Source organism: Silene latifolia, chromosome 10, assembly GCF_048544455.1.
Source record: "Silene latifolia isolate original U9 population chromosome 10, ASM4854445v1, whole genome shotgun sequence".
Taxonomy (NCBI): domain Eukaryota; kingdom Viridiplantae; phylum Streptophyta; class Magnoliopsida; order Caryophyllales; family Caryophyllaceae; genus Silene; species Silene latifolia.
The window spans coordinates 69,270,031-69,290,682 of NC_133535.1; the positions used below are offsets into that span (position 1 = coordinate 69,270,031).

The window sequence follows — 20,652 nt, forward strand, 5'->3', positions numbered from 1 at the left end:
CGTTTGACACGTTTCTGACCCAAAAAGCGTGGGTACTCGATCGAGCCTGCCAGCACTCGATCGAGTTACCATCTGGCGAGCACATTCTGCATTCAAAACAAATGCGTACACAAACCACAATCAATACAACTTAAAGCGCGTTATAGTAAATTAAAAAGTAGCGCATGTGCTACACACAATCATAAGTAGCACCAATAAATAGTCCAAGAGAAAATAAATGACAAATAAAGTTCATGCACATCAAACTCACAGTCTAAAATAAAATATGAGAAATGTTCATCGTTCTTCAAGTCATCGTCACTTGGTAGGAGATAGGGCACTTCATCCGTCACAGGAGCTTCATCAAAAACTTTGAATGGCTCTTCTCTAAAAATCTCAGCTTCCAAAGCATCCAACTCAACTTCTATGTCAACACTCTCATCACAGCTGTAAACCATCTCAGGAGAGGGTTTATCTCCATAAATCAACTTCTCTATTTCATCCACTTTCTTGCTCCATGGATATGACGCAGCAGTAAGGGCGTCAGAGGGATTCCTGTCAAAACAATAAGCAAAGGAATCATTAATAGTAGGATCAAGAGCATTAATCATATGACAAGAAGCTTTTAAATCAGGAGGACATGATGCTTTGTCAAGACCAAAAGTGATAGTATCATCTCCAATGTTGAACGTAAGACTCTCATGCCTGACATCTATAACCGCCCCTGTTGTATACAAGAATGGTCGTCCTAGAATAACAGGAACAAGAGAATCTTCAGCTATATCTATCACTACAAAGTCGACTGGAATGAAAAATTTCCCTATCTTAAATGGCACATCCTCTAAGATACCCATAGGGTGCTTAATAGACTTTTCAGCCAATTGAATAGTCATGTTAGTACACATAAAGTCATGTTTAACTGATTGCAAATTTTATATGGCATGACACTGACTCTTGGTCCTAAAATACATAAAGCATTGTCAATAGATAAAGGGCCTATACTACAAGGAATAGAAAAACTCCTTGGATCCTTAAGCTTAGGTGGAAAATTGGCTTGTAACATGGCGTAGAATTCATGAGTGAACGCGACAGTCTCCACTTCATCAAAAGACCGCTTCTTTGACAAATTTTCTCTCAAAAACTTAGCATAAGCCGGCACTTGAGTTACCAATTCAGTAAATGGCACTGTCACTTTTAGATTCTTTACCACCTCCATGAACCTCCAAAATTCTATTTCAAGTTTGGATTTCTGTAATCTTTGAGGAAAGGGTAGTTGAATTTTAATCGGCTCGGCTTCCTTAGCTGTAGAAGTACGTTTAGAGGCATCATCGTCAGTTCTAGAGGTGACTCGATCGAGTCCAGTAGTCACTCGATCGACGAACCTATTTTTGTCCAATATCGTAGCTGAAACACGAGAAAAATAAATGTCGGGGGGGGGGGGGGTGCCTCGATCGAACTCGGGGTGAACTCGATCGAACTCGGGGTGAACTCGATCGAGTATCTTGGTTCCTCGATCGAGCCTTGTGCTACTTGATCGTGGATCTTCTGAAATCCCATCTTTTTTGCTTTTCTCGCCTTTCTTCAAATCCCGTTTCAGTTTCATCAATTTCCTTTTCATCGTCACTCAGCTCCAAATTTCCCAATCCCTTAGGATGCTGTTGGAGTATGTGTCCTCAACAATTGTGCGATCACATTATTGAAACTCATCATAAGAATACGTACGCAAGGGATGATTCATTTATATATGTCAACTAATCAACATTAGTCGGTAGTAATTGGCATCAAGAGCTTTGGTGTTGCATGCATATCATTTTTAATGTTTTTTATGAGTTATTTGATAACAAAATAAAAACTAAAATTTTAGATTTATAATGATAAATCACGAAAAAATTTTGCATGTAATATATTCTGGTTCTAAAATATTTTTAGGTCATATTGATGATTTATGGATGATTATTGCTTATTTTAATGATATTTAGTGAAATAATTATATTTTATTGAGTAAAATGAACTTTTATTTACTAAAAATTGTTAGACTTCACTACTGGCCGTGATTTTTTAGTATGACCTCACATGCATATTTTGCATATTGTATGTAAAATTTCGGATCATTGTGGTTAGTTTTGCATGTTTTATGATTTTTATGTGATAAAAAGCAATAAATGGAGGTTAAATGACTAAAAATAGTTAAACTTCGTGATAGGACATGAAATTTTAATATGATATCACATACATATTTTACAGATTGTATGTAAAATTTGAGATAAATTTGATTTATTATGCATAATTTATAATTTTAATGGTTAAAATGATATAAATAATGACTATTTTTAGCAAAAATAGCTAAAATGAATATTATGGCATGAAGTTTTTCCCTAATGTTGTATATATGATATGGACATCAGATCTAAAGTTTCATAATTAATTTTGATTGATTTGGTATGTTTATTGATTTTTATGTTATAAAATCGATAAAAGTGCAACTTCATTAGTCATAAAAAATTAATTCAAAATTTTTGGTTAAAATTTTACCATTTCCAGGTTCTGGAAGTTATTTAAGAAAGTTCAAAATTTTGATTTTGATTTTTCCATAATTTTTATGTTTAATTTGGAATTAAATGGTAAAAGTTATGTTTTATATGATTTATTAATGAAGAAAATTATAAATATTTTGTGGGCAAATTTTATTGAGTTTTTGGAATCTTGGTAATATTCCAGTATTTAAAAAATGTGATTTCGAATTTTTCCAATTTTTATGATTTATTGGGAATTATTTCATTATTGTTATGATTAAGAGAAGTTTAATAAGCAATAATAGAAAACCAAGTTGAATTATTGTCAAATATTGCATAACGACAAATTTTTGAGTCCTAAGAAGGTTAGGATAATTAACTTGGGCTTAAATTTTATTTAAGTATTGATTTGTGATTTTAATGAGTTATTATCACGCATTTCCATAAAACCGGATTATATACGATATAAGATTTAAGTCGGGCGATTTGGCACATTAATTTGGCATGTTAGACACATATATTTATGCTGCATATTTTATTTATGAATGTCATATTTTATTTATGTAATTTTGAATTATGTAATTTTATCTTAGTATGGCCTTAGTTTTTAATCGGTATTACCCGTAATGTAAGGGATTACCGATTCGGTTGTAATTTTATTGTGATCTCGTATCACTTTTATTTTTACTAGTTTTTCATATTAAAAATGTATAATAGGAATAGCTATGTATTTTATTATATTTGTTATTCCGGAGTTCCTTCAAGACGGTGCCAATCGGAAAGGAGTTCCGATCAAGATGGAGTCCTTGGGAAGCGTGCCACTTGAAGTTCAAGGGACTAATGGAGTTGGTTTCCAAATTTGTAAATAGATTATTAGATTTTCTATTTTAGTAAAGGCCATACTAGGAAATTTATTTATTGCTTTGCATTTTTCTTTATATGTTACATGCATTGCCAAATCGCCATTTACATCACATGCATTTTTATTTACACATTGTCTTTTCGACCGTGTCGATTATAATTATCGTTAGTTCACGAATATAGTTCACATAAAAGTGATAGATGATAAATCGACAAGTCCTCTTGCATATTTAAAATTGAGATTAGCCTTTCCAAATAGTAGGACCCATGAATCCCTTTGACATTTGGGGTAGATTCGGTTTGCCGGGATACTTTCAATTTTCATTGGGTAAGTGGGGTAATAACAAGTTATTACACACGAAATTTGGTTGAACTCAACGGACTTGGAGACTAGTCTCATGTTCTGGGCTAAAGATGAACTTAACGTAATTTCATTGACCGAGAGTTCTAATTGTAGAATCGGTTAAAGAGTTAACCCACCGAGTTATATTAGGGAGGGATGTATCGGTTTCCCCGTGCCGGAGTTAATATGGATTTGGATCTCAGAATCATTTATATAACTGGGTGGAGGTCATTATATAAATGCTAAAACATGCTAAAATGTTTTCATATATTAACGATGAATGTTTCTTTCCCACTATTTCGTTGTTTTATGTTGTTCTTTATCATTTCTCATATTTATATAAGATATCAATTCGTTTGTAACACGAGTCTCCATTAAACCACTATAGCCAAAGACAAATAGAATCTCTTTCTATATCCTCAATTGAACCATTTATATAGGGCATGGACTAGTTCCATAGGAATCGTTCTATTCCTTAGAACTCCATAGAAGTTGTCCTATGTCATATAAGATTAGTATCTTAAAATCCTAACATGACTATGTATGATTTCTTGTGAAGAAGTGTGAATAGATGTAATAATTAGTCAAAATATATTTTGATAATATCATCTATGCGTCCATGGTTCAAAAGTCTTATTGCTCAACCTAAACACTTGTCATCAAGCACTTAAGTTGTTAAGAACATGACATTGTTAAATTGGTAAATTAATTTGTTAGAAATTTTGATTAACCAAATATCACAATAGAGTTAACCCTTGTGAAGGATTAACTAGGAATTTAAATGAAGATGAGTCTTCATCAAGTAGAAATTCTTGAAGTCAGTGGGAGCAATAAAAAGTAAGTACATATCTTAATTGTTAAGGATAGAACTAGGCTCGAAAGAGAATGTGTTAGACACTAAAATAGAGACAGACCCCAAATAAGTAAAGATCTAGGAAGTTGGTCGTGTGACTCCAACATATTCCTTCCTAAATATCTATGACATGACATTGAATTCTTGCCAATTACCACATCATGAGTATTTAATACAAATTTGTGGATTTCGTCACGATATTTGGCATTATCGTGTGACGACTAATAAGAATAAGTTCAGAAATTTGCATGAATGGAACTAGGGTAGTTACCATTTCATCCACGAACATATGAATGTTGTAGTGTACTCATTTTAGTTTTGTATTTAGAATTGTACCTCAATAGTTGTTATGATGTACACTAACTCTAAATAAGAATATAATTCAAGTTTTTGTATAAAAACAAAGGGGTGTCACTATTATCCAATTAAAACAAGCGTTGTGCCCTTACATACCACGATTAAGTTTATGGTGAGACCATACAAATCATGGTAATTATATTCAAACTAGGAATAAAATGTCATATATACATGACTCAAGTTGGTGAGCCCAATCATTTCGCAATTCTCGATTGAAAATCACATTTAGAAACTAGTTTTGACTAGTCTCCCAAACCATTTGATTGGAAATCTTTTGGTGTGTGAGAATCTTGTATTCAAAGCAAGAATAATTCATGACTTCTTTCTCGAAAAGGATTATGAATAGAGCAACATATTCGCCCTATTTACACTTTAAAGTGTATGGTCAAATACAATTTCAATCAGAAAAGGTTATTACTTCTTCATCTCTTCTACCAACGAACTAGGTAGATACTTGATATCCACTTAATGAGGTAAGAAGAGAAATTCTTTGAATAAGTTCAATGAATGTTTAGAAGGTATTAAAACCTAAAGATTATAAAACAAAAATATTAGTACTTTGTTAAAATAGGGAACAATAAAGTGAAGACTTTTATATGCACCAAAAGGAGTGTGATATGGTATCACAAGTTCACTTTCATTATGATATGATTGAATCTTTACAATAAAGTTGGAGGTAGTTTCTGTTATAAAAATTTGTCTCGTATTTAAATTTTCACTAAAACAAAACATCATTAAAGCAATCATCTACATTTCATATGAGATATGGTTACGCATGGTGCCTAATATGTAGCTTGTTTAGATAGTAAACTTGTGGTATTTCTTCCTACATGATCATGAGAACAAAGGGTTTGTGGCTCGTGATGCTGTCTATTAAAGAAAAGAGGATTATTTCTAAAAGACATAGTAGTATAAAATGTTCAAGAGCCACAAACTGAGAATAAGACGTAGGAAGATGTTCTTTCTTGGTCAAAATCAGTAATTATTGATTCGAAACCTAAGTGATGATTCGAAACCTAAGTGGACAGGAGTCATGTTAATTTTTTTTTTAAAAGTAACAAACCTGTAACTTATTACGATGCTTTATCTAGTCTCAACTCCACAAGAGTCCGAAATACGCATAAACATGAAAATGTTTATTTAGCTTGGTTGGTTGGTGGCAAAGGGTTTTGCACGCAACAACAACGCTTCATTGTATTCGGATATGATTTGATATAGTTGGATTTTAAAATCATCTTGCATGAGTTTTGTAAATCGCAACTATCCTAAGGTAGGATACAAACTTAAGAAGAAATCTTAAGTGGAAGTTAAGGAGTTGAATTGTATGTTTTGATCATGTGATAAACTTTTTTCGAATTGTCGAGTAGTTCTGTTTATAGATGGAGTTTAGTGGGAGTAATGTGGTGTTACTAATCTTATATGTAAACGACATATTGATCATTGTGAATGATGAAAGACTTAGGAGAGGAATAATAAATCTCTAAGGTATCCAGTCCTATAAAGATAGATCTAAGAGGATATTAGCGATAAATGGATATTCTTATATTGATAAGAGTCTAGACAAGTTCAAGGTGTTGAACATGTAGAAATTGAATCCACATGCTTCCGCTGCGGGATTAATTCATTACGCTAAGATATATTACCATTCTTAAACCTCGTATACTTGGAGTATGATGAGATGTTACAAATCGAATCCTTGAGAGAAGTCTCTATATAGCCGCATAGTTCATTAGTTAGTACTCAGGAAGTACTAAAGATATGAAGCTAAGCATTTAGAAATGAGATGGATTTGTGTGCAAGGAGTTACACAAAAACCATATTCTAAACATATAAGGATGGTTATAGAACCATCTTGGCTATATTATTTAAGGAGGAGATCTGCTATAAACGTCAAAGCCAGTTGAACAATGAGATATACACAACGGAAATTGAGTCTGCTTGCAATAATAAGATATGCAAGAAGGAAGGGATGATATTAGGATTCGGTTTTGTGAATTGGAGGAACTATGGTAGTTCGTTCCAATAACCGAAGGTCCTATCCCATTCACTGTGAGGACAGTGGGAGCTGTTCTAGAACATGATAGCCTATGTCTAGATTGGATCTAGACACATATACGCAAAGGGTTTTTATAATAAAGATTATACATAAAAAAGGGAAATAATATATAGTAAGGTTAGTAAAGTGCAAAGTCTTGCTAAGACTTACTAATCAAGGCCTTCTCATAAGCTTATCATGATTAGTCATGCCATTTCAATTGAATTGAGATGATCAACTATATGCAAGATTAAAAATAAATTATATATTATGTAGTAATTTATATTGTATCAATTTTACATATGTGATAATACACTCATCGTTTGAGTTTTATTCAAAACTATTTTCTAATAATACTTTGTTTTCCAAATAGGTTGTCGAGACAATGTTGAACTCTATTAAAGTGAACTGGATTAACATAGTATTTGCCCCTAGTCACTTATATGAGGTGACGTCTCCTAGGTACTAGAGTGTGAGTCGATTGATGGCAAGTTCAAGTGTCATAAAGTCATAAGAGATGACTAGTCGATCACATAGGCAGACTGTATGGGACACTATATCGGGCAGTGACCGCTTATAGAATTCTGGCAATTTTATATAGTCTGGTCGTGGCAAGAGCTACTATAGTATTCTTTTGAGTCGATTCTTTGACTAGAGACGATTCACCCAAGTCGGCACAATTTCTGATTAACTTTGATTTTTTCCCCAAGCCATTCTGTTAAAAGGGGTTAGTGTGCATCTTTTGGGTCATGATGAACTGTGGGTGTACAAAGGGAATAGTGCGATAGGAATTATCCACCCCTTGTCAGGGTTATTTGAAATCTCAAGGCCACTCGAGGAGTAGTGAACTGGAAATGCATGGCTATGCTCGGAAAGTATCGACGGTAGATAATTCCGCTCAAACAGTTACTCTCCAGATCGAGGAAACCACTCTTGATATGATTACATGCAAGTACGACCTACAAGACACCTTGCATTGAGTGGGAGATGATGTAATAGGACAAGAGAATTGGTGACGCACACTTGTCTCGGACAAGTGGGAGATTGTTGGAGTATGTGTCCTCAACAATGGTGCGATCACATTATTGAAACTCATGATAAGAATACACAAGGGATGATTCATTTATATATGTCAACTGATCAACATTGATCGGTAATGATTGGCTGACTAGAGCTTAACATTACTGTCGTTTGACGGTGGTGGTCAGTTGATCCCTTAAGGTCACACCTAAAGGACGATTCCCTCAATTGTAAAGTTAATCGATTGTATGACGATACAAATTGATTAAATCCTTAAATTGAACAAAATGATATATAAGAGAAAATATTATATCTTATTGTAATATGATTAAATAAGATTCAATTTAGTAATTAATATGTTATATTACTAAAGTTGATTAATGTTTATGAAACATTTGAGATAAGAGTAATTGGTTAATCATAATTGCAAAATGTTGTAGATTACATTAACTAGACTTAATGTTACCTATTTTATATACATGTAATTGTGAATTACTCGTTAATTTGTTAATTGTAATTTATTTGATATATAATGATATTTAATTAGTTAAATTTCCTTTTATATTACTAATGACATGTTACATGTCACATGTCACAACATATTACAAATGACAAATTACAAAGATAAAATGGAGGTCCATTTTAAGGGGCTAAAACCGGTTTATGTAGGGGTTAGTGGGTGATTATTTTATGCTAATTGGAATATAATGATGACCCTATTGCATGAAAGATACCTATACCTATTCTAGCTTTTCTTGTGAAGAACAAAGGCAAAATTGGGAAGACAAATTGGACTACCCTAGTGCCAAAAACAGGTTGTCCCATATACAAAATAGAGAATTGTTCTCCTTTTGAGTAGATGAATTCTTAATTTCTTATGCTCAAAACCTCTCTTTTCTCTCTACAAAATAGTTTTATGCATCATAATTTGTTCATAGATCTAATATAAAATATTACTAAATGTGTAGTAGTTTTATTAGATTAAAATTTAAGGTTCACTATTAATATTATCTAGTTAATAAGATTAATGGTATTGAGGGATAGTCTTGGTGTAACTAAGAGGAGGTATTCCATAATGAATACTTGAAGGTTTTGGAGGATCACCCAATATCTTATTTAGCTCAAGATCTAGATTTGGAAGGAGTCCAAATCTAATGCCCTAAATCCGTCACAAATATATGTAAGAAAATCGTTTTCTCCTTATTTACGATTAAAACATCTTGCATGCAACTAGATCCATATGAGTATAAATTATGAGTAATTTATAAAATGATTAGATGAGTCTAATAGGGGTTAATGAACCTAACAGATGCATATAGGGAACTACATCATCATTAATGGGCATGTCCGGACCGTGATAAGAAGTACCGCTCCTCAAAGAAATAGCATTAACTTGCTCATGAGCTTGTTTACCTTGAGGAGGAACACCGGACTGTTTTGAAGGATTTTGAGCCGCCATTTGAGCAACTTGAGAATCCAACATCTTGTATGAGCCATGAGTTCGGAAATCTGAGCCGTTTGCTTTTGTTGCATTGACAAAGTTTGTTGTAAGAGAGCTCTCAACTCAGCCATCTCATTATTTGGTGCTTGAGGAGAAGGTTGCATTTGTGAAAAAACTCCTTGATTTTGCCTAACAAAGTTTCCTTGTGGTTGGTTACCACGATTTGGAGGAATAATGTAAGGACCTTATTGCAGAGCTTGAGCCAAACCATTATGACTCCTTTCAGGGTAGAAGTTAGAATATCGAGTATCTTGCTTGAAAGATTGGAAGGCATGAACTTGTTCAATAGTACTCATACACTTGGCCGCAGTGTGGCCATCTATCCCACATCTCTCGCAGGACACTTCTTGTTGAACCATGTGAAATGTTTCTTGCTTACCCAAAGACTGAGTAGTCTTTAACTCAGCTATTTGAGCCGTTAAAGCCTCCGATTGCGCCGCAATGACATTGTCTGAACCACTTCCTCTCTTACTTCCCCTGGGGTTACCATACTCAGCTGTGTGAGTAGCTATCTGATCAATCAACTTCTAAGCATTACCGTCATTAGTATTATCTTGGAATCTCCCATTAGAACCTAAATCAAGCAAGGCTCTGTGATCGTCATACAACCCGTTGTAAAACTGGTTGCAAAGGAACCAAATTTCCAAGCCATGGTGAGGGACGGATCGAACTAGCCTTTTGAAACGTACCCAAACTTCATTAAAATCCTTAGTAGGACCTTGCTTAAAACTCGTAATCTGACTTCTAAGAGCATTGGTTTTCTGTGGTGGAAAATACCTCTTGTAGAATGCAAGAGCCAATGAAGTCCAGCTAGTAATTGCGTCGGTCTCCATATCCAAGTCACGAAGCCACTCAGCTGCATCATCTCTTAGAGAGAAAGGAAATGCAGTCTGTTTCACATGATCTTGAGTCACCCCAGTTGTCAAAGGAATGGAATAACAATATGTAACAAATTTCTCTATATGCTTTGTGGGGTCCTCTCCTGCTTTTCCTCCAAATAAATTCCTCTCAGCCAGGCTTATGTAATAAGGCTTGATCTCAAAAGTCCCTTTATCAGTGGTAGGGAGCTTGAAGCCTTTAGGAATCGAATCAACCGTGGGTTTGGAATGACTTGCCAAGGTAGGCATCTTTGATGTTGTAGAAACCGCAGGTGCACAAATAAGGGTGTCCTCTTCTAAGGACGGGTCTTCTGCAAAAAGTATACCGCTCGTAGTCAGGTGTACTCAAGTCTTCCACCTGACTTACTTCTCTTTGAAATTTTCATCTGTAGCGAAAAGTCTTTTCCGGCTCGGGATCAAAAGGCATAATCTCCGACCTGTGAGACCTGGGCATATACGAAAACAACAAGAAAAGATAAAACTGTCTCAAGGAACTGATGCTCCCTAAGACAAAAGACAAAACTAAATAGAAACAAACAGAAAATTTGTTGCCTCCCCGGCAACGGCGCCAAATTTGATAAGGTTTTTTTTTCAGTCGTTAGCCTATCAAAATAAATCCTAGCTTAGTACTAACAAAGATGCTAGCAGTAAGTCAGGGTCGAATCCACAGGGAGGCGAGGTAATTATTATAGTTTGTTTATATTTAGATCGTCTTGAATTAAGCAATTTTACAGGGGTTTTGTTTAGTTTGATTTCTAACAACTAATAGCAAGTGAACAAAAGATGTATAACAATAATATTAAAAGAGTCTAGGGTTAAGGTTCACTAGGTAGTTATTCGGGGGTGAGACTTAACTTATTGATAGAGCTAATTATGTTGTTTAATGTTATATGATTCGTCGATTCAATATTCCTTTAGATCAAATTTAACATGCAATCGATATCATTAAATTATCTCTATTTAGTTATCGCAACCTATATTGATTCTAACCCAGTCGGTGAAATTCTCAATTCGCTATACTAATCAATTAACCCTGGCCAGTAATTAACTAACTAGATGAAGAACAATAAACTAAACAACAACGAATAGGCAATTTTAACTATCAATTCATTAATTAATTCCCCCTTCTAACAACCTAGATGTCCATTCACCCTAGATAAGAGAATTAGCTACTCATATTAAATGGAAGAACAACAACAATAATTGATGACGACGTAATTAAAGACAATAAATAAGCACAAAGAAATAATAGCATGAACTAAATTAATAATTGAGGAAAGATTAAGTACCTTAACAAATGATGAAGAACGGAATTTAGATCCAAAAGTAAGAACAATAATCTAAACTAAAAGTATTTTGAGAGTTTTCTGGAGTAGCAATACGAAACTAAATAAAATAAAGCGTAAATAAGGCGTAAATAAACTAGGCTATGATTCTAGGTATTTATAATAAAACATAACCGACTTAAGGAAAATTGCGGAAAATATAGAAATTGATGGTTCCTCGATGGTGCTTCGAAGTACTCGATCGAGTACATGCTTCCTCGATCGAGCCCTCTTACACTTGATCGAGGCATCACTTGTTTCTGCTCCTTTTTCATGTTTTCTTCTTAACTTCTCTTCCTTCATTCATGTGGATTCCCGTGCCATGCTTCATGAATTACTTTATGTCTACTCCGCGATGTCCATTTCATTCTTTTGCTCCTCAAATACATCATTCCTGTATTAAACTTCAAATAGCGGAAGTATCAACATTCTAACATAAAAGGCATGTGAATAATATAATTTAGCATGAAAACCATATCAAAAGTAATTAAGGGGAGGCATAAATATGTATATAATTATGACTCATCAGGTTTTGTGGTTGTATCCTTCTTGCGTAAGAAAGGACTGCCTACGCGTTCACCTGAAGAGGTGAAATCAAACCATGCTCATAGTTCAGGTGTTTTCTTTGAGTGCAAATGGATGGTGCCTTTGACAAATCAAAGGAGGCTGAAAACATGGCAAGGTGTCGTAACTTAGACTCGATTAATCATGCAATTTCAAATCAGAACTTTTGAGGAATTCACTTAAAAGGGAGGTTGCGGTCACTAGTTGCGAAACTAGGGAAAGGTCGTTGGTTATTGGTGCTAAGGTTCAAGAGTAGTATTTTTTAGTTGGTCTAGGTTGGTTGAGTTTGTGAAGTCTTCCCCGTCTAGGTCACTCAATCTCACAGCGCCCCCCGAAAGGATTTTCTTGACCAGGTATGGTCCGGCCCAATTGGGTTTGAATTTCCCCCTCGGATCGACAGGTAACGGTGCTCGATTCGACTTGAGGTCCAAGCCTCCTTCTTTGATGTTTCTGGGTTTGACTTCTTTGTTGAATGCCCATTGTATACGTCGTTGGTATAGCTGGACATTGTGCAAGGTGTTGAGTCGTCGTTCATCTAGGAAGGTGAGTTGCTCGAACCTTCAACGGGTCCATTCCGCCTCAGCGACTTGACTTTCTTGTAAGATGAATAGAGATGGGACATCTAACTCTACTGGTTGTACTGCCTCCATACCATATGCCAGGTAGAAGAGTGTTGCTCTTGTTAGTGTTCGAATGGAGGTTCGGTATCCCCAGAGTGCGAATGGGGGCTTGCTCGGCCAATTGCGGTAATTATCCTACATCTTTTTGATGATGGTGATGAGTGTTTTGTTTGCTACCTCTACCGCTCCGTTGGTTTGGGGATGATAGGGGGATGAACGGTGTCATTTGATTTTGTATTTGTCCAACAATGCTTTCGTTTCGGCCCGAAAGTAGGAGCCTTGGACGCTGATGATTTCATGGGGTACCCCATATCTACAGATGATGTTGTTTTGGATGAACTTGGCCACTTTCTTGGCGGTCAAGACTGCATAGGATTGTGTTTCTACGCATTTCGTGAAGTAGTCGATTGCGATGAGGACAAAGCAATGTCTTTTGGCGCCTATCGGGTTGACTTTGCCGATGATGTCGATGCCCCGGGTCAAGAAAGGCCAGGGTGATGTCATGGTGTATCACAGGGATAGTGGTATGTATTGTATGCTAGCGAAGATTTGACAATTGTGGCAATGTTTGACGTAGTTTCTGCAATCGGCTTCCATGATGGTCCAGTAGTAGCCTAATCGCATGATTTTCGGGCTAGCATCATTGCGCTCATGTGAGGGCCACATTCTCCGTCGTGGACCTCTTCCATAAATTTCTTGGCTTTGTTGCGGTCAATGCAAAAGAGAAGAATTCCCTGGGTTATTCTGTTGTATAATTGCTCTTGGTTTATAACGAATTGTGATGCAAGTAAACGGATGCCTCTTTATCCTCTTGTATCAGAGTTAGGAGGGAATTCGTTTTTGGTTTTGTAGTTGAGGATGGCTTGGTACCAAGATTCGACATGGTTATCCTCGTCGTTGTTGATGGCGCAGATGTGAGCTGGCTCGCTCCGTCTCTCGACACATAAGGGTTTGGATGTCATATTGCCAGGTATGTTTACGAGCACAGCAAGTTTTGCTAGCGCATCGGCGAATTGGTTCTCTTACCGTGACAAGTGGAAGTAGTCGATTTGGTCGAAGAAATCGGCCTTCTGGTTAATTTTTGCTTGATATGGTGCTAAGCTGTCGCTTCGTATTTTCCATGATTCGGACACTTGATTGATGATGAGTGAGAAAACGCCGTGGACTCTCAACCTCTTGATGCCAAGTGTTATGGTTGCTTTTAGGCCGATGAGGCATGCTTCGTATTCGGCGGCATCGATGGTGAAGGCGAAATCTAGTTTGACTGAGATCGGGACGTGTCCCTCTTTTGGTGATATTAGAAGGATTCCTACCTCGAAGCCTCTCAGGTTTGATGCTCCGTCGAAGTATAGGTCTCATGCGTCAGTGTCGGCATAAAGGATGTCTTCGTCAGGGAGTGACCATGTGTCGGTCGTTGGATCCTCGTTGACGGGATAGCATGAGTGTGTACCTGGACAGCCTGCCATTTAGCACGGGCTTTTCGAAGATGTATTTGACGGGGTACATCTTGGAGTAGATTTGAACCGTGTACCTGAGCATATAATATCGTAGCTTCTTTGTTGACCAAACCTGGGCGAGACATATCTTGTCCAGTTGGGTGTACTTGGTTTCATATTCGATGAACTTTTTCCAGATGTAGTAGATGGCTCGTTCTTCGTCGTCGACTGTTTGTGCTAGCATTGCTCCTATGGCCGTGTCGGTGACGGTCGGGTATAGGGATAAGGGAATTCCCTGTTGATGAGGTGGCATAAGGTCAGGAGGTTTGGATAGGATTTCCTTTATCCTGTCGAAGGCTTTTTGGCAATCAGTATGATCGGTGGCGTGGAGCTTCTTGAAGATAGGTTCACAAATCATAGTGAGTTTGGCTATGAAGCAACTGATGTATTGGACTTGACCGAGAAACCCTTGAATCTCCTTCTCGTTTTTAGGCCGAAGCATTTGTTGGAGAGGTTTGATTTTGGTGGGATCGATTTCGATGCCTCTTTTGCTGACAACATGTCCCAAGAGTTTTAAAGAGATGACCCCGAATGACCACATCTGAGGATTTAGTGTCATGTTGTATTTTCGAAGGACGCTGATGTGGTCGTCTCGCTCTTTTGATTTGACAATCATGTCATCGACGTATACCTCCACTTCCTTGTGCATCGTATCGTGTAGGAGAGTGGTGGCGGTTCCTTGATAGTTTGCTCCGACGTCGATTAGGCTAAGGGCATGACAGTGTAGCAATATGTGCCCCACTGCATAGTGGATGCAGTTTTGTGCATGTCTTCTTCAGCCATTTTGATTTGATTGTACCCAGAATACCCATCCATGAATGATAATAGGGCGTACTCGGCGGTGTTGTCTACCAAGATGTCAGCGTGAGGTAGAGGGAAGTCGTGTTTTGGACTTGCCTTGTTCAGGTCTCTGAAGTCAACGCAAACCTGAATTCTCCCATCTTTTTTGGGTAATGAGACTATGTTAGCCACCCAGTCAGAATATTCGGAAACTTTGATGAATCCGCCCTTGAATTGCTTGTCTACCTCTTTCTTGATTTTCAAGGCCCACTCAGGGCGCATGCGTCCCAACTTTTGCTTCACAAGTTTAGCTCTTGGCTTAATGGCTATCCTGTGCTCTGCAATCTCTTTGTCGATCCCAGGCATGTCTTTGTAGGACCATGTGAATACGTCCTTGTATTCGTGCAAACGGTCAATGAATTGTTGTCTTTTTGAGGGGTCAAGGGTGGTCCTTATCCTAAGTTCTTGAGGTGAATTGTTGGTCCCTACGTTGATGGGTTCGGTCTCCACAAATATGGGTGTTCAATGTTCGCGTTTGACAAGTTCTTTGGCTAGGTGAGGTGGGTAGTCACTCAAGTCAAATTCTTCATATTTGTTCAGAATTGCATTGCAGTTTAATTGAGACGAGTCGTACGCAAACTTATCATTCGTTAAGTCGACCCAAGCGAAGAGCTCAGATAGGACAGACATCTCATGGGGAGTCAGAGGCGGCCTCTGGAACAAGCTCCAGGTTGCTACCTTCTGCGAGGGTGGGAGTGACTTTAGTTGACTCAGCCTCTGAGACAGCCCCAAGCTTGTGATAAAACAGTGGAAAAGGGACTTTGGCAGGGATATCGGGAGCGTTAGGACCTAAGACAGACTCTGACCTCGACTTGTCATCAAACTTAGACTCAGTCTCCTCTTCACTTCCCTGATTGAAGATGGGGCCTTCTCCGGTTGCGATCTTGAAAATGCGGCCTTGACGATTGGTCCACTTGAAGGTCTTCCTCTAGCCTTGGATAGTTTTCTCTAGGATAGCGTCAGCGATCAAGGTAGTAGGGTTGAACTGGTTGTCTTTGAGAGAAATGTTTATGATGTCCTCGTAGTTGAGGTGCTAGATGCTGTTTTCTTCGAAAAGGAGGCTTACAGCTCGCCCGTCCAAGCAAGGGGTCAATTCAGATTTGACTGATGTAGCATTCGTATTGTTGTCGGAGATGAAGTAGCAGTCTTGGAAGACTTCTATGCCCAAATGCTTGACCTTTGTTATGGGGTCGTAGATTGGCCCTGGAAAGCCGTTGTAGAGTTTAGACTCCCCTTCGAGGATGAAATATCCATTGACGGTTAAGTGATATGGGCGGAGGATGACTCCTTGCTTTTTGCACTTCCTTACAAGGAGACCCATCTCCATGATGTCCACATCGGTCAGCTCGTAGCCTAGTCCGAAAGGGATGTTGGGGACTTTGGCCTGTTTCAGGGGGAGGCAAGGTGCTTTTCAGTGGGTTAAGAGATATGCCCGGGAGCGCATTAAGATGCGGTTAATTATGAGGTTTGAGAACGGATCACATTCAAAAGGTGTTGGTTCGTTAGTTAGGGCGTTCATGGCTTGGAATCCCCACATTTCGTTATCGATCTCCTCAATGATTTGAGAGGCTATCCCCTTTTTCATGACAGCCATGATTGGGGACGCAGGAATTGTGACTGTTTTCCAATTGAAGGGGACCCTAATTTTCTGGTGACGGGTTGATGTGACGGCTTTGGCAGCATGGATCTAAGGATGCCCTAGAAGCATGTTGAATGATGCGTCGATGTCGACTACTTAGAAACTGGCTTGTCTCTCTGATGTGATCAATATTTGAGCACATTTAGTCCCCGAATTAGCCTCGTTCCTATGCTTTTTAGTGCATATTTGGGTCATTTACTATCTTTAGTCCTTTTTTTTGCATATTCTTTGAGGTTTTGTTTCCTTGGTAGGAGAGGAGTGCAAACCTTGCATTTTCATGGCAAAATAGAGCTAAATTGATCGAATCTAATGACCAAGCATCAAAGAGAAGACAAGACTAGAAGGCCTTTATACATAATGTAGTAGATGGGCAATGATGAAGAAGATCTTTGCATCTCCGACAAAATCCCAGAGGATTGTTGGAAGAAGAAAAGAAGAATAGAAGAAATGGCATGCTGGACTAGGATCCGAGCGTCTCACGTATCGAGACGCCCATCCAGAAGCTCCACAATCCGAGCGTCCAAGCTGTCAGGCCGCTCGTCCAATGCCTACACAATCCGCTCGTCCCGACCTTCTGGACGCTCGGATTGTCCTCCAGAGCAACACGTCCTCTTCCTTCTCCATTCGAGATGAGCATATTTTTGAAAGATTAGCTAAAAGGAGACCCGCATCTTTTCTTGCGAGGAGCGATTCCTCAAGGACTTAATCGTCATTTAAGCCCTTAGTAACCCTAATTTGTGCACCTAATCCCCACTATAAATACTCCATTAGTCTAATTAGATTATCATGTTCTTCTTATCAATCTTTAGTGTAGTTTATATTATTCTAATCTCTCTTTAATCTTGTAATCAACTTCTAATCAAGTATTAATACAAATCTCATTTCCTTAATTTCTCTATTATTCATCTTTTATTTTGGGTAATTGAAGATTATTTGGGTTTATTGGGAGATTGACAACCTTCCATCAATCATCAAGTACTTCTATTATTCTTTGCTTTATTATTTTGGAATCATCATTAGGTATAATTCTCTTAATCCCTTTTTAATTATTGTTAATCATCTTCATTTATTCATCATGTTTTCCTTTGTTAATATGATTGACAACCTTGTTAACATGTTAAACTTGATAATGAGTGAGTAGTTTCCTTAACTAGGGTTAATGGGGAATTAGGGGAAACCAACATGAGGGATGATTCATGCTTAATTTAATATGTTCACATAATTTATTTGCTTGCTTGTTGTGATTTCAACTTATGCACATGTTATGTTTGATGAAATGCGAGCCTATGAATCCTTGCATTTTTTACCCATCACTTGCCTTTTTAATGAGACTTGTAAGACATAAACCAACTCAAGTCTCATTAGACCATGCATATAGTTGAGTAGGGAGGATTAAGTCGACTTGTAGGTGTTGTACAATCTAATCGATTCGGCTCCGGGACCCAAACCTTCCTAGGATTGTAAGATATAAACCAACTCGATCCTATCACAACAATAATTGCTTGCTTATAATTTGAGAATATGTTTTATGATCAATTCCCATGAATCCCCTATGAACCCATGATATCCTAGTGCTTTTAATCAATTGTTTACATCTCATTTTAGTCATCTTGCTTGTTTACTTTTATTGTTATTTAGTTTAGTGATCTTCTTATCTCAACCCAAATTGTGACACCCCTAGACACCACTACTTACAATCGAAAATCCTACATCAATACCCGTCCCTTGAGATCCGACCTTTACTTGCCTCTTTACTACTAGTAGAGTTGTTTGTGAAGTTATAAATATTGTTTTGGTCTAATTTCTCCTAACGACAAGTAACCGAAATCTAAGCTCAAAGCGGACCGACCAAAAAATGGCGCCGTTGCCGCGGATGGTGTTAACTTGATTTGATTTTACTTGATTGTTATTAGTTGTGTCTTTCTTTGCCTTGGGGAAATAAAACTCCTCAAGGTTTGTTCTAATTGTTTTCGAGTTGTTTGATATTTTGCATGTCTAGAAGATCACAAGGTAACTTGTTACCCATTGATCACGAAATTGAAAGGACTTTGACAACCCATAGAAGACTTACTAGAAATACTTTCAGAGGTATTGGTGAGGTTGTAGATATTCAACCAAATACTATTCAGTTCATCAACCCTTTTGCAAGAGAAGGTGAGGAGAACTCAACACAAAATCAACCACACAATCACCCCACAATGCCTAAGTTTTCATCACATTCCGTACCAACCGAGGAGAACCTACCCAATGGTACTCCCACACCACAACACATAACCGGAAATTTCATTACAAAATCCGCATTTATCCAATTAGTCAAAAGAAGCCAATTTGGGGGGATGCCTAGCGAAGACCCTCATTCTCACATGGAGACTTTTTGTGACTATTGTGATGCGATTTCAGAAACTGGAGTGACTCAAGACAAAATTCGACGGGTCTTATTTCCTTTTTCTCTAATTGGTACCGCGAAACAATGGTTGAAGAGCCTTGATAAGGCTACTCTTGGAATTGACTCTTGGAAGAAGTTGGCTCTAGCTTTCTAAAAAAAATTCTACCCTCCGGAAAAGACTAACATGCTAAGAGCTCAAATCACGGGTTTTAAGCAAAGGGACGAAGAATCTTTGTATGAAGTTTGGGAGAGATTCAAAGGAATTTTTCGCTCATGTCCTCATCATGGACTTAGCGAGTGGTTCTTGGTACAACAATTTTGGAATGGTCTTTATGAAGACTCAAGAAACATTCTCAACATGGGATCAAATGGTATGTTCACCGAAGTTGACGATAATCAAACTTGGAACAAGATTGAGGAAATGGCGGTCCATAATTCACAATATAGTAGACTTCGCAAGGCTACTAGAGGAGGAAAGCATGAAGTGGACTCTATTACTCAATTGGGTGCTCAACTTAGTGCTCATATTGATACCATCAACTTGAAGTTTGAGAAAGCTATGGCTATGTTTGAAGAAGCCTCAAAAGCACCAAAGCATCATGTTAATGCCATGGTGGCATCTTCATCAATCCCAAGTGGGATATGTGAGAATTGTGGAACTTTGGGACATGACCAAAGTGAATGTAGGGGAACAAATGAGCAAGTGAATGCTTTTCAAACATACAAAAGTGGTACCCCTTATTCCAACTATTACAATGAAAACACCAAATTCAACCCAAATCTATCATACAAAAGCCAAAATGTTCAAAACCCACAACCAGCATACACCCCACCTCCCATGAGAAACCGAAATCAAAGACCCTTTTACAACCAAAACTAAGGTTATCAAAATCAAACTCCATACAATCAACAAAATGACCAAGGTTTTGATGTTCAAAAAGCGGTCCTCCAAATGCAAAAAAATCAACAAGAATTTTTCACTCAAATGCAAAAAGATAGCCAAGCAAAAGACATCACCATCATCAACATCCTAGCCCACACAAAAATGTTGGAAACTCAAATGACCCAACTAGCATCTTCAAGTTCTCAAATACAAAAAGGGCAGTTACCACCTCAAAGTAATCCCCCAAGACATGAAACGGTTAGTGCCATTCACTTGAGGAGTGGTACGAGATATGAAGGGCCAAAGAAACAAGTTGAGGATGAAGTTGTGGAAGCTAGTGGCAAGGGAAGAGTTGTGCAAAACTCTAGGGAAGAAGAACCCACCAATCAAGAAGTTTCAAAGAAAAGTGAAGAAAAGGCCAAAGAGAAGGAGCCCATCGTGATTAAACTTCCATTCCTGAGTCGTCAAGCTAATCCTAAGTTTGATGACCAACTTGGAAAATTCATGGAAATTGTAAAGATTTTAGAAGTCTCGATTCCTTTCACGGAATTGATCAATC

The 20,652-nt window shown here is 37.6% G+C and overlaps 1 non-coding gene across 1 annotated transcript; it reads right to left on the bottom strand.

The window, feature by feature from the left end:
- Nucleotides 1-19,394: 19,394 nt before the first annotated feature.
- Nucleotides 19,395-19,501, bottom strand: LOC141610220 (small nucleolar RNA R71). The gene has a single exon (XR_012528115.1). It is a non-coding gene; the product is annotated as a small nucleolar RNA R71 (small nucleolar RNA).
- Between the last annotated feature and the right edge of the window lie 1,151 nt (nt 19,502-20,652).